We start from the raw sequence: 8412 nt of genomic DNA, 5'->3' as shown, positions 1-8412 counted from the left end.
GTTTTCAGATATTTTGGTGTTTGACGCGCTGGTGCTGGAGCCTTTTCAAATCGAGGTGATCCGAAAAGATTTTTTTGGAATTTCCGCTGGAGTGTTGCTCTAAGTATGGTGCAATAATGATTCTGTCAGCTGTCAGCCACGTTCAGCCGCCTGCCATGGCGAGTGGGACACGTGGCAGTTGTAGATCGATCAGAGGAGATCTGCAATCATCACTGTGTCGGACCTCATTGCTTATTTAAACCCGCCTCCCTCCTTCAGGGGTCTCACTTTGCCTGGAAGCTTCTTCGGTCCCTTCTTCTTTCTGAGAGTTCCGTTCTTCCCCATCATCCTTCTCGGCCTTAGGCATTGTTTGAGTCGTCCCCATCTCTGCATCTCTGCATCCTTCAGACCAGCCTAGGTTAGTTTCAGAACTCTCCTCCAGTATTTTTTTTTGCTGTTCTTCTTTCGTTTTTCTTCCTTTACATTTTGCCTATTCGATTTTCCATGAGCATCCCGTTTCTTATTTTTTTTTAATTTTTTCGAGATTTTTAGGATTTTTACTTGATTCAAAATGTCCTCCAACACTTCCTGCTCTAGCAGTTCTAGGAGTTCGTCGGTTCCAGCCCCCCAAAATCCCAGTTCTGTAGATAAACCTCATCCGATCTTTGTACCAAACACCATCCCTAGCTCTCTGACTCTAGAGGAAATCTCACTGATTAGGATTCAGTACGGGGTTCCTCCGGAGTACGAGCTGGAGCTTCCTGGGCCGACTGGCTGGGCTAGCGCCCCTCCCCCCGGCTGCTTCTATTTATACTAAGAAGCTTTTCACGCTGGGCTTCGACTTTCGCTTCCACCTTTTGTTATTGCTCTCTTTCACTTCTTAAACATCTTTTTAGTTTCTGTAGCGCCGAACTCCTTTAGATTTCTGATAGAATTTCTTTTCCTCTGTAGTTTAGCTAAAGTTCGGCCAACCCTTTCTTTGTTTAGAAATTTTTATACCTTCAAGCTGTAGGAACCAGATCTAGGGTTTCAGGGTTAGATCTTGAAACTTTTTCAAGATCATACAGCGGAAGACTAAAATAAATCAAAATTTATTTTTTTAAAACCAGAGAATCCATAGATCTAAGATCCTATTACATGATTATTACATAGCATTAAATTAGAAATTAAAATATATAAATATAGCATGAACTACATGTTGATCATATCAACATGTTTTTATACCACATCTAATGTACGTATTAAACAATAGATCAGATCTATTACCTTGCAAGTTAGATGCTCTAACCTTGCTGATCCGAGCTTAAGGATGATGTTGCAAGCCGCACACGCATCCGGCCTCTAGGAGTCATCCACACGAGCCCACGAATCTCGATCAGAAGTCCTGCTTCAGGAAATCAGCACAATATGCTAGTACTGCGCTGATCCTTCTTTGATGGTTGATCAGGTGCCTCCTTCTTCTTGATTTGGACTCTTCCAAAGATAGAAAGTAGAAGGAAGAGTTTCAAATCTGAGACACTCTCAGGAAACTCAAGATGGAGGGAGGAAAGATATGAAAACAAAAACCCTAGAAGAAGACCCTCTTCTTCTTCACGTTTTTCTCTCTAGACACCCAAACTTGCATCTTTTATATCTCCATGACCCAAAGGTATTTCTCTCTAATTTTTGGATGGCACAAAGGTCTCTCAAATCTCTGTCTCCACCTAAAATTTTATGAAGAAACTCATCTTATATAGAGAGATATAATAGAGTCCTTATCTAGGTCAAACACCTAGTCATGGCTTATCCAAACATGGCAAGTTAAGGGACGCCCAACTCTTGAGCACCTCCTCCATATTTTCATGTATGGATCACCAGAAAAAGGTGTAAAATATAAACTCTAAAAGTCACAAAAATTCCAAAAAAAATTTGGATAAATTCGGTGCAAAATTGAAAGAGTTTTGGATTTCTAAAACTCTATCTCATAGAATTCGAAATCCAAACTTATTCCTTTTAGATTTGATCCAAACCACCTTCCATGTAAGAAAGAAGAGAAGAGACCTTTTGTGAATGTGGAAGAGATCTGGGAGAGGACTTTTGTCGCACAAAATAAGTGGATATTGGCATTGAATTAAGAGAGAGGGCGTGGAGAAGGCTTATGTGGCGCAAGGTGGAATCCTAGTCTTACTAGGATTCTGTCTTATGACTTGTTTTAATTTGGTTTCCCAAACCAAATCAAATTAATATTAGATCAACCCAATTAAAATAGATCCTAATATAATTAATAACCTAATTTAATCAGATTAAATTAGATTTAAATCTGATTTAATTTTTTAATCAAATTAGAAATTAGATTGACCCAAGTCCTAGTTGAACTAGGACTAGTTTTTCCTTGCACTTGGCTTATCCAATAAACCAATTGGACTTGATCCAATCAAGCCCAAACCAAATCTAATTAAATTATATTTAATTAAACTTAATCTCAGCCCATTGGCTTAATCAAATTAAGCCAATTAGCAATCAAATTGCTAATCGATCCTCCTGCAACACTTGCACTGGGTCAAATGTCAATCGTATTGATCATTTAACCCTAGAACGATTCTTAATCGTTGATCAACCATCCGATCAGATCATGAACTCTAATGTGTGTGACCTCATAGGTCCGAACCTAAGCCGGTAGTATAGGAATAAATTCCTATACTAATCGAAGTGACCATCTAGCAATGGTACCCGACGATCGGATAGGTCGAATGTGTAAAACAACATCCTTAGAACCCATGCGGATATAGTTTTCATATAATTCATCCCCTTGACCAAAATGATCATAGGACACCCCAGAGCTCAACTGTCAACTCTGATCAGGTTATCCACATTGTATTTCAAAATATCAAATCCATCTGATGGATTACCCTGGCCAAGGTTTTGCTAAATTGAAATACAGCGACTCATTCTTCTCCAACTCTTGGAGTGGTCAATCCCATCTCGATCACACTCTGACTTCGTAAGTACTTGACTGTGCCCAGAAGCCTTCCATCCCTAAATTAAAAATTCAGTTAGTCCAGTACCAAAGCACAGTGAGTTGCTTGCAAGTCACTGAGGCGATCTCAGGTCTAAGGGACACTTATACCTATATCCCATCAGAGACATTCTCGATAGCATAATACTCTGGAGTTGGTCACGTTCAATGATGATGTACCCTTACATCTCACCTGTATGCCATACCAGTGTCTCCACACTCTTTGGTTAAGAGGACAACCAACCCATATGGCCTACAGCGACCTATGCTCGATAGAAGCTGTTGTCCTTATTAACAGCCTATCATTTGGTCGTGAACTGTTTTAAGGACTAATCGATAAATCCTCTCTTTATCGAATCTAAATAGTCCTAAGGACTTCATCATAACAACGAAGTTCATTAGAAGATGAAAGCTTATGATGAAAATACCAAATATATTTTATTTATTAACAAATCAATTACAATACTTGGTTGCTCAACCGTCAACAGCTTGACGATTGATTTTTTGGGACACATTTCCCAACAACTCCCACTTGTCCTAAAGCCACTCGGCACAGTATCTAATATCCATCTTTGACTTGTGGTTGTCGAACTCCTTTATTGCCAGGGCTTTAGTGAAGGGGTCGGCTAGGTTCTCCTTTCCGTCGATCTTCTGAAGGTCGACATCACCTCGATCCATGATCTCTCGAACCAGGTGGAAGCGATGCAAGATGTGCTTCGTCCGCTGATGTGCTTTGGGTTCCTTCACCTGAGCTATGGCACCAGTGCTGTCATAGTAGAGCAAGACTGGACCATCGAGGGAGGGTGCTACTCCGAGCTCGTTGATGAATTTTCTCAGCCACATAGCTTCCTTCGCGGCATCTGATGCTGCGATATACTCCGCTTCACAAACAGAGTCTGCCACAGTATGCTGCTTGGAACTCTTCCAGCAGATGGCTCCACCATTCAGAGTAAAGATATAACCCGACACACTCCTGCTGTCATCATGGTCAGATTGGAAGCTGGAGTCTGTGAACCCCACAAGTTTCAGATCTGACTCGCCATAAACCAACCATTGGTCCTTAGTATTTCTCAAATACTTAAGGATGGCTTTAACCACTTTCCAGTGATTTTCTCCAGGATCAGATTGGTATCTACTCACTACTCCTAGTGAGTATGCCACATCTGGTCTTGTACATATCATGGCGTACATGATAGATCCCACGGCTGAAGCATATGGGACTCTACTCATACACTCTCTCTCTTCAGGAGTTATCAGACAATCCTTCTTAGAGAGAGAAATTCCTTGGCCTATCGGTAGATAGCCCTTCTTGGAATTCTCCATGCTGAACCTCTTCAGCACAGTGTCTATGTACATAGACTGGGATAACCCAAGCATCCTTTTAGATCTATCCCTATAGATCTTCATCCCTAGGATGTAGGATGCTTCACCCAAGTCCTTCATGGAGAACTGTGATGACAAGTAAACTTTTATTCTCTGTAGTGCGGGGATGTCATTTCCGATTAAGAGAATGTCATCCACGTACAAGACAAAGAATACCACAACTGGACCATTTGTCCATTTATAGATGCAGGGCTCTTCTCCATTCTTAATGAAGCCATACGTTTTGATCATCTTATCAAAATGCATGTTCCAACTCTGAGAAGCTTGCTTCAATCCATAAATGGATTTCTGAAGCTTGCACACCTTGGACTCATCTGTGGATGTAAACCCCTCAGGTTGTATCATATACACCTCTTCGGTCAGCTCTCCATTCAGGAAAGCTGTCTTTACATCCATCTGCCAGATCTCATAATCTAGATGGGCAGCTATTGCAAGCATTATCCGAATAGATTTGAGCATTGCCACAAGGGAAAATATCTCGTCATAGTCAATACCATAACGTTGATGATACCCCTTGGCTACCAGACGGGCTTTATAGGTCTCCACCTTTCTGTCTGCGCCCCTCTTCCTTTTGAAGACCCATTTACACCCAATGGGTTTAACCCCTTCAGGTGGGTCAACCAATGTCCATACATCGTTGACCTTTATGGACTCCATTTCGGATTTCATGGCTTCAAGCCATTTCTCGAAATCAGGTCTCTGCATTGCATCCATATAGGTGATCGGATCCTCATTATTCTCATCAAGTTCGATGGGATCACCGTTCTGGACCAAGAAACCGTAGTATCTGTCCGGTTGATGCGGTACTCTACCAGATCGCCTTAATTGTGCAGGTACATTGGGATCCGAATATGATCTAATCATATCAGACTCAGGTTCAGCTATTGGTGTCGGTCCTTCTACCTGTTGAACTTCATCAAGTTCAATCTTAGAGGCAACGGTTCCTTCACCAAGGAACTCCTTTTTTTTTAAAAAAGATTGCCTTAAGGCTGATGAACACCTTTTGTTCATCAGCATAGTAGAAAAAATATCCTTTTATCTCTTTGGGATACCCTATGAATGAGTATTTGTCAGACCTAGGTCCAAGTTTGCCTGTGACTAATCGTTTGACATAGGCCGGGCATCCCCAGACCCTAAGATGTGAAAGTGCTTACGTCCCGTCCATATCTCATATGGAGTCTTAATTACAGACTTACTTGGAACCCTATTTAACAGATAATAGGTCGATTTGAGTGCATATCCCCAGAAGGATATCGGCAAGCTAGCAAAACCCATCATGGATCGGACCATGTCTAACAGAGTCCGATTCCTCCTTTCAGACACACCATTATGCTGTGGTGTTCCTGGAGGAGTCCATTGGGAGAGATTCCTATTCTCTCCTAGATATGTGAGAAATTCACTAGAAAGGTATTCTCCTCCTCGATCAGATCGAAGAGTTTTAATACTCTTTCCAGTTTATTTTTCTACTTCACTTCGGAATCGTTTGAACATTTCAAATGAATCCGACTTATGTTTCATCAGATAGACATATCCATATCGGGATAGGTCATCCGTGAAAGTTATGAAGTAGAAATATCCACCTCTAGCACTGGTGCTCATGGGCCCGCATACATCAGTATGTACAAGAGCTCAGTAGCTCTCTCTCACCTTTTTCAGTAAAAGGTGACTTGGTCATTTTACCAAGAAGACAGGACTCACAGGTTGGAAGTGATTCACAATCACTGACTTCGAGGATTCCCTCTTGAGTCAACCTGTTTATTCTGTTCTTGTTTATATGACCTAGCCTACAGTGCCATAAGTAGATATCTGACACACTATCTAATCTAGGATGTTTGCCAGTTGAATAGACTCTTATCGGGCTTGATCTTTTTGGTCTGACTCTGCACTGATGTCCCAGCCTGAACTTATACCTTCTTCACTTTCTTCTTCTTGTTCTTCTTTCCTTTCTCAAAGGGTCGAGAACCAGAAGACGAACCTCCCACTAAGTTCACCGACTCCTTGTGAAGTTGGTGATTCTTCTCAAAGTTCTGAAGCAACCCCAGTAACCCGTGGTAGTTCTCTTCAGGCTTTGTCATTCTATAATGTGTGAGGAATGGGAGATAAGACTTGGGCAGCGAGTTTAGTATTGCATCTTTCCCAAGCTGCTCATGCAAGGGAAAGCCGAGCTTGGTCAATCGTTCCATCAGCTCGATCATGTACAATACATGATCAGTGACAGAGGCACCATCCCGCATTTTGGCATTGAAGATGGCACAACTAGTCTTGTACCTCTCCACGTCATCGGGTGTGCCAAAGGCATCCTCCAACACTTGAAGCATGTCCTATGGCTGAGCTGTCTCGAATCTGTGACTGAACTCGTCGCTCATAGCAGCCAGCATGATATAGCGCACTGTGGTCTGGTCACTGAGCCACTTCTGGTAAGTGTCTCTGACTGTTCCACGTGCATTGACAGCTGGCTCCTCAGGTGCAGGATCCATTATCACATATAGGATCTGTTCATACTCCAGGACTATCTTCAACTTTCGATACCAGCTACCGAAGTTGGGTCCCACCAACTTATCATTGTCCAACAATGATTGAAGCGATAGGGAAGTGGCCATATTTGCACAAAGGAGAACCATAACCTAATTAGTAATTGATTCATTAAACCTAAAGATTTGGACTTTAATCAAAAGGTTTCTCCCACTATTTTATTCGAATTGGTAGCCTCTACCTCCAATTCGAGGAATTATCCTAATTCCTTAGCGGGTACTAAAATCCACTTAGACTGCACACAAGCCCAACTTTGGTTGGCCAACCCATGTACATCTAAGGGTAGGTTCATAACCAATTGTTTCTCTAAATAATTTCTAGTAATTTTAATTTTACCCCAGAAACCTAATCAGTAGGCTTTGGCCTCCACTGTAAGGATCCGGTTAGGTCCAACCATTAACATGATCATACTTGGTGTATCTAACCAACGAATGATTAAGCCCAACTTTGGTTGGCTCACCTAACCACCATTAGAGAGACACTTCCAAGTCGTCATATAATGAGTGATAATTTCATTAGTCAACAAGCACCAGGCCTTTGGGTCTGCAATGATTATTGAGTTAATGGACTCATTATCAAACACCTTAATGAGAGGCTATGACTAGTTATCTCCATAACTTTATCATTTTAAGGATCTAATAATTTTAGAGGATTTAAATAATATAGAGGATGAGGTCAGATGAACCAGCTTATCATGATCCTCCCACTGGCTTCACCAAGTCAGCTTAAGGGAGACCATTAAAAGGGCTGGTCTAGGAGCACCTAAATCAGTCACACTGATTTACCTAGTTGACATGGGTCAGCTCGAATAGTCAAGTGATCCGATCAAAATATAATTTAACCAAGAGGCCAGGTAAGTTCGATCAGTGGGAGGGTCTGCCAAAGCTTGCCTTAGACACCATCATGAATGGCCAGGTAAGCGGGCTCCCAATTAAAAACCACCGGTCTGGTCTACCTTAGACACCAACTGGTTTAATTAGTTTCGATTAGATCAACCTAACAGTTCATGCTAGACCGCTTAGCCAAGAATCAAGTCCATTTGGTTCTCGTTAAAGACATGGACTTGACCAACTACAACTATTGTAATTGATCTAGAGAATCCTTGACCTAATCTAAGACAACAATTGATTAGATTTAGTCAATTCTCTAATTAAGTCCATCTTTAATCTAACCATAGGTCTAACCCAATTAATGGACCTAATTTCCACTAACCCATTAACCCAATGTGTTATGATTTGTGTCTTAGGTTCTTCAATTCACAATCCTAGAACCTAATCAAACAACTTCTTAATTCTTAATTAAGTTTTGGGCTGAGGGTTGGGTTTGGCTTTTCAAAAAATCATTTTCATATTTGTAAAATAATTTTACAATATGATTCTATTAATCATATTGCATGTTTGATTCATAATCAAGATGCAAGTGAAATAAACATGAAACTACTTTAGATCTAATCTAAACAGGTTCATGTAATTGAAACAATTTCAACTTTAAATAATTTCTTTGCATAAAAATTATTAACAAAG

Source organism: Elaeis guineensis, chromosome 14 (genome assembly GCF_000442705.2).
Source record: "Elaeis guineensis isolate ETL-2024a chromosome 14, EG11, whole genome shotgun sequence".
NCBI classification, from domain to species: domain Eukaryota; kingdom Viridiplantae; phylum Streptophyta; class Magnoliopsida; order Arecales; family Arecaceae; genus Elaeis; species Elaeis guineensis.
This window is presented reverse-complemented; position numbering follows the sequence as displayed.